A 7,251-nucleotide genomic window follows, 5' to 3' on the forward strand; every position below is an offset into this window, starting at 1 on the left:
TCCCATGTGCCAGACAGTACGCTAGGGGCTGGGAATGTAGAGATAAAGTCCAAATAAAAATGTATACTAGTGAGTGATGCTGGGCAAATAATTTAACCTTTTAGCCTCAATTTCTTCATCTATAAAATGGGAATAATAATAGCACCTACCTCTAAGGGTTGCTGTGAAGATAAAATATGAAAATATTTGTTAAATGCTTTACAAACATAATATATAAATACTAGTGGCATTGGTATTGTAGTAGGTAGAGTGCTGGACATAAAATCAGGAAGACCTAGGTCAAATCACAGATATTTATTATCTATTTGCCCCTGAGGATAAAACGTGATATTATTCGTGAAGTACTTTGCAAACCTTAAAACAATGCCTAAATGCTAGCTGATACTATGGATGAGCTAGAGAATTTTTCATGGAATTTGAAATGCTATCAGTATAGCAGTCAAATGACCATCTCCAGTGATGACTCCATGAGTCAGCATTTCAAGTGGTATTAGATCAACTTGTTAAGAGCTGGGGCAGAAGGTTAGTTCACTGGATTTTCACTTCTCCAGGCATGGGTTCATGTTCTGAATAAATCACAAGTGTGAATGTCTTCATCTATGTCTCCATTGATTGGCACCATATACTCATACAATTAGCAGGCTCTGATAAGTGTGAAGTACTGAAGCCTTAGATGAGCAGGTGGGCTCTAAGTGCCCATCGAAGAGCACCAGTACGAATGAATTCCAAATGGCAGAGGGTAAATCAACTGAGATGAGATCTGGTCACATTTCCAGAAGAGATTGTCCAAATCCATCTGTATTCTGCCTAGATTGGACTACATCAGAAGGGTTTTGTTCTTCTTTGGGATACCTTATTGTAAGAAAGATGCAATAGGCGGAGGAAAGACAGTGAGCTCTCAAACTCATGACACAATCGCTCCAAAAAAACATCCAAATAACACCATAGGAAAATGCCTGGAGCAGCAAAACTCACAGAAGAATGTGCTGAAATCATCTTTTAACCAAGAACGGCTTGAAAGGTCAGAAGGAGTGAGCTGCTGTGCTGATACAGGAGTCGATCCCAACCCCACAGTCACCCTGAAACAGATCCAGTCCCAGGAAGGCCTCACCAGAGAAGGAGACCCCCAGAGCCTCTGAATCAGCTGAAGCACCAGTGTTGTCTGGAATTAAGCTCAGTCTGATAAGAGGGCTGAGCCCTGGGCAGGGGGGAGACTACAGGGGTCTCTGCTGGTGCTGAGGCAGAACTTGGGTTTTTCACCCCTGCTGGGAACCAGGAGGCAGGCTTGAGTAGCACTGGCCCAGGTTCTGGAGGGACACAGGCTCGTCTGAGCTAACAACCACAGGACACAAAGCTGGTTGATTAGCAAGTTGGTCTGGGGTCATCTAGGACCAGGGAACAGGCCAGGTGAGTGAAGAACCTGATCCTCCTTAATTCATACCACCTGAGATTTCTTAAGCTTGGGATACTGCAGCCTGGAAACAGTGCCCCACTTTAAGGAGCTAAAAGTCAAGTCAAAGAAAGGCAAGATGAGCAGACAGAGAAAGGTAAGGTCCATAGAAAGTTTCTTCAGTAACAAGGAAGATCGAGGTGCACCCTCAGAGGAAGATGTCAACATCAGGGCCCCTATATCTAAAGCTTCCAAGAAAAATATGAATTGGTCTCAGGCCATAGAGGTGCTCAAAAAAGACTTTAAAGATAAAGTTAGAGAGGTAGAGGAAAAAATGGAGAGAGGAATGAGGGTGATGCAGAAAAGACATGAGAAAAAAGTCAACAGCTTGAAAAACCAAATGGAAAAGCTCTCTGATGAAAATAATCACCTAAGAATTAGGATTGAACAAATGGAAGCCAGTGACTTTATGAGAAACCAAGACACAATAAAGCAAATCCAAATGAATAAAAAATAGAGGATAATGTGAAATATCTTCTGGAAAAAAACCTGTTGACCTGGAAAATAGGTCCAGGAGAGATAATTTGAAAATTATTGGTCTACCTGAAAACCATGATCAAGGAAAGAGCTTAGACATCATCTTCCAAGATATTCTCAGGGAAAATTGCCCTAAAATAGAAATTGAAAGAAATCACCGATCACCTCCAGAAAGAGTTCCCAAAAGGGAAACTCCTAGGAATATTATAGCCAAATTCCAGAGCTCTAATGTCAAGAAGAAAATATTGCAAGCTGCCAAAAAGTACTTTGGAGTCCCAGTCAGGATAGCACAAGATCTAGCAGCTTCTACATTAAAGGACCGGAGTGCATGGAAAATGATATTCCAGAGGGCAAAGGAAATGGGATTACAACCAAGAATCACCTACCCAGCAAAACTCAGCATAATCTTTCAGCAGAAAAAATGGGATTTTAATGAAAAAGAAGACTTTCAGATATTCGTGATGAAAAGACCTTAAATGAATGGCAAATTTGACTTTCAAATACAAGACCCTAGAGAACTATAAAAAATTGGAGTTGGGGGACATACCTGGGGTCATACAGTAGGTGACTGTCTTGTGTCTGAGGTCGGGTTTTGGCTGGGATCCCCCTGGGTCCAGGGGTGGTGTTTTGTCCACTGTGTCTCCTAGCTGCCCCATGATGGCATCCTTAGGGTTAAATTGCGGGGTGAGGAGAATGCACTGGGGGAGGGAGAAGGGCAGAGGTGGAATCCTACATGAAAGAAACAGAAAAAGGCTTATGGAGTGGGGGAAGAGATGGAAGAGGAGCAGGGCAGTAAATGAATTTTACACTCATCAGAAAAGGCTCAAAGACCTTAAACTCATCAGAGTTGGCTCAAGGAGGGACTAACACAGGCACCCAACTGGGTGGAGTAATCTACTTAATCTAGGCAGTAAAAGAGCCTAACACTCATCAGAATTGACTCAAAAACCTCAGTCTCATCAGAATTGGCTCAAGGAGGAAATAACATACACACTCAATTGGGTGTAGTATTCTCTCTAACCCTGCAGGAAAATAGAAGGAAAAGGGGATAAAGAGAGAGGTGCAAAAGGGGGAGGGGACAGACAGAAGCAAATCCTTTTGAAGAGTGATAGGATGAAAGAAGATGGATAATAGAATAAATATCATGAGGTAGGGAATAGGATGGAAGGAAAACAGTTAAAAATAGTAATTATGAAAAAGAGAAAAGGGGGGAAATTGTACAAAAAATATTTATAGCAACTCTTTGTGGAGGCTAAGAATTGAGAATCAAGGGAATGTACATCAATTGAGGAATGATGGAAAAAGCTGTTCTATATGTTCCCTTTTGAAGAGTGATAGGATGAAAGAAGATGGATAATAGAATAAATATCATGGGGAAGGGAATTAGGATGGAAGGGAAACAGTTAACAATAGTAATCATGAAAAAGAGAAAAGGGAAAAATTGTACAAAAAGTATTTATAGCAACTCTTGGTGGAGGCTAAGAATTGAGAATTAAGGAAATGTCCATCAGTTGAGGAATGATGGAAAAAGCTGTGCTATATGATTGTAGTGGAATGGTCTTGTGCTACAGGAAATGACAAACAGGATGATCCCCAAAAAACCTTGAAAGACTAATGAACATTGATGTATAGTGAAGTGAGCAGAGCTGGGAGGACATTGTGCATAGTGACAGCAGTATTGTTCAATGAGCAATTGTGAATGACTTAACTACTCTCAGCAATGCAATGATCCAAGACAATCCCAAGGAACTAATGAGGAAGCTTACTATTCACCCCCATAGAAAGAACTGATAAAAAGAACATTTGTGGATTGTACATATATAACTTGGTTGTGATCTTGTGGAGGGTGGAGGAAAGGGAAGGAGGGAGGGAGAAAATTTTGGAACTCTAAATCTTATGAAAATGAATGTTGAAAACTACCCTTTTATGTAACTGGAAAAATAAAATAAATGTTTGTTGCTGATAAAAAAAAGAAAAGATTCTATAAAGCTGAAGAGAGTAAAGGGAGTGGCAACAAAGATAATGAGGGGCTTTGTTTCCCTGTAACAAACAAATCAGAAAACAAAACTTGAGGTGCAATAGATAACCTCTGTGACTTCATCTTACATGCATCAAAATGGTACAGATGACATAAAGGAAAATGACAATTGTTGAAGGGGATGTGGAAGGAGAGGCACATTAATGCACCATTTGTGGAGCTATGAATTAGTCCTCTCATTTTGGAAAGCACTTTATACAAAAACTACAATATTGTCAGTAAAAATAATTTTGAAAGACTTGTGAACACTGCTCAGTGCAATGATCATCCACAACTACAGATGACTGAAGATGAAACATTCTACCCACCTCCCCACAGAAAAGGAGAAGAGGAAGTGGGAAGGGAAAGGAACAAGCACTGATTAAGCACCTACTATGTGCAAGGCACTGTGCTAAGCATTTTGTAAATATAATCTTATTTAATTCTCACAACAACATTGTAAAATAGGTGCTATTTTTCCCAATTTACAGTTGAGGAAAGTGAGGCAGACAAAAGTTCAGTAACTTATCCAGGCTTATTAAATTTGTATATCTCAGGCTAGATTTGAACTTGGGTCTTCCTAACTCTAGGTCTAGCACTGTATCTACTATACCACCTAGCCACCTGAGTCAACAGAGACGTGATAAATGAGAGTATGGGAATATGTTACATTGTATAATATATATTATATATGTGTATACAATTTATTTGACTAATGCATGAATTTGTTTTACTTAACTATGCTCGTTTGTAATAATATTTTTTTTTATTTAGGGGATTTGAGAGAGATAGATGAGTCTAGCCTAGATCACAGCATGATAGCAACACCAGCTATGGACCATGGAGGCTGTGGCAGTTGCAATAGCAGCAAAAGCAGCAACAGTTTCAATTGGATAACAGATCAAAAATAGATTACAAAGGACCCCTGTGCTACCTGGGTCCAGGACCAGATGTTATTTGGCAACTGCATTGCCCATTCCTCAGTTCTAAGTCAGAGTTCGAGGGCAGAGTGGAGAATTAGTGCTTGTAGTCACAACAGAGGAGGGGAACTACCTGAATTCTGGTCAGACTAGGAGAACAGTAACCATATCTCTCCCTGGATCGCAGCATCTTGGAAGCACTGGAAACTTATAGATCCCCAGAACTAGCTGTGAAAAGAATATGGCAAAAAAAAACCTTGAAGCTTTGGACAGTGCTCCCCCTCCCAGTTGAAAAGAGTCCAACTCTAACCATAAAGTTGAAAGTCCAAAAATAGACCAGAAAAATGAGCAAACAACAAATGAGCATAAAAAGCTACTATGATGACAGAGAAGTTCAGTACACAAACTCAGAAAAAGACAGTGACATTAAAACATCAATAAGCAAAGACCCAAAGGAAAATACAGATTGGACACAAGCCCAACAAAAATTCCTTTTAAGGAATTTTAAGCTAAAGAACAATAAAAATGAGCAAAATTATTTTTAAAAATCAAATAAAAGCAGTAAGGGAAAAATTAGGAAAAGAAATGAGAGAAATGCAAAAAAAAATGATGAAAAGAGAATTAACAGGTTGATAAGATTGGCACAAAAATACCTGAAGAAAATAACTTTTAAAAGCAAAATTAGCCAAATGGAAAAAAGGTAAAAATGGTCACTGAAAAAAATAGTTCCTTAAAAATTATAAGTGGCCTAGGGAAGGAGATTGTGGCAGGGATACGCTTGAGCGAATCTTTGTCAGGTACGGGCACATCCTTCTGCTAGGGAGACTGAAGTACTTCCAGGTCGCCACCGAATACTACTTCCTGGCATGGAGCTATGTCTACCCTGTTCCCTTCACTACTTCCACATGTTACTGAGTCCCTTGATTTAACTTGGACCGACCCTGTGTGGATGAAAATGAGTTACAACAGCAAGAACAGCAGCATCAGGCCTGGCTCCAGAGTATTGCTGAGAGAGACAACAACCTAGTACCCATTGGGAAACCAGCTTCAGAGCATTATGACAATGAGGAAGAAAAAGATTATGATGATGAAGACAGTGAGGAAGATTCAGAAGATGATGAGGACATGCAGGACATGGATAAGATGAATGATTATAATGAATCCCCTAATGATGGGGAGATCAATGAGGTGGATATAGAAGGTGCTGAGCAGGACCAGGACCAGTGGATGATCTAGCTGGGGCTGGCAGGAGAGTGCTGCAGACTGGACCCGAGAGCTGTCGTCTTCTTTCTCTGGGCCTCTTGGGTACAGGACAGTTACCCACTAAGGCACAAAGGGAGCTGCTTGGCCAAGCCACTGGCTTTCCTCCACCTCCTTCCCACTTTCCACCCTCCAAACCCCTTTAATGAAGACACAGAGTCGTTTCTTTTGCAAAAAAAAAAAAAAATTATAAGTGGTTGAGGGCAGCTAAGTGGTGCAGTGGATAAAACACTGACCCTGGATTCGGGAGGACCTGAGTTCAAATCTGGCCTCAGACACTTGACACTAGCTGTATGACCTTGGGCAAATCACTTAACCCTCATTGCCCCACCAAAAAAAAAAAAAACCCTTATAAGGGGGCAGGTTGAAACTAATAAGTCCATAGGTATTACGAAACAATAAAATAAAATCAAAAGTTCTTTTAAAAGAAGGAAATGTGAAATATCTAATTAAAAAACAACTGACCTGGAAAATAGATGGAGAGTTAATTTAAGAATTATTAGGGGGGCAACTAGGTGGCACAGTGGATAAAGCATCAGCTCTGGATTTGGGAGTACCTGAGTTCAAATCCAGCCTGAGACACTTGACACTTGCTAGCTGTGTGACCCTGGGCAAGTCACTTAACCCCCATTGCCCCGCAAAAAAAAAAAGAATTATTAGACTGCCTGAAAGCTACAATCAAAGAAATAGCCTAGATATCATATGTCAAGAAATCATAAAAGAAAACTACCTCAATGTCCTAGAAACAGAGAGCAAAATAGACATTAAAAAAAATCACCTCCTGAAAGAGATCTCAAAATGAAAACTCCAAGGAATATTATGGCCAAATTCCACAGCTCATAGTCAAAGAGAAAATACTTAACATAGTCATAAAGAAACTATTCAAATACAGGGAAGCCACAGTCAGAATCACAGAATATTTAGCAGTTACCACAATAAAAGAGCAGAAGCCTTGGAATATGTTGTTCCAGAAGGCAAAGCTAGGATTACAACCAAAAATAAGCTATCCAGCAAAACTGAGTATAATTTTTCAAAAGGAAAAATGAACATTTAATGAAACAGAAAACTTCCAAGCATTCCTAATGAAAAGAAGTTGAAAAGAAATGTTGCCATTCAAACACAATATT

The 7,251-nt window shown here is 39.8% G+C and overlaps 1 pseudogene; it reads left to right on the forward strand.

The window, feature by feature from the left end:
• The first annotated feature begins 673 nt into the window (after nt 1-673).
• Nucleotides 674-6,100, forward strand: LOC122732233 (annotated as a pseudogene).
• The last annotated feature ends 1,151 nt before the right edge of the window (nt 6,101-7,251 follow it).

The sequence above is a fragment of the Dromiciops gliroides genome, chromosome 6 (genome assembly GCF_019393635.1).
Source record: "Dromiciops gliroides isolate mDroGli1 chromosome 6, mDroGli1.pri, whole genome shotgun sequence".
Lineage (NCBI taxonomy): Eukaryota > Metazoa > Chordata > Mammalia > Microbiotheria > Microbiotheriidae > Dromiciops > Dromiciops gliroides.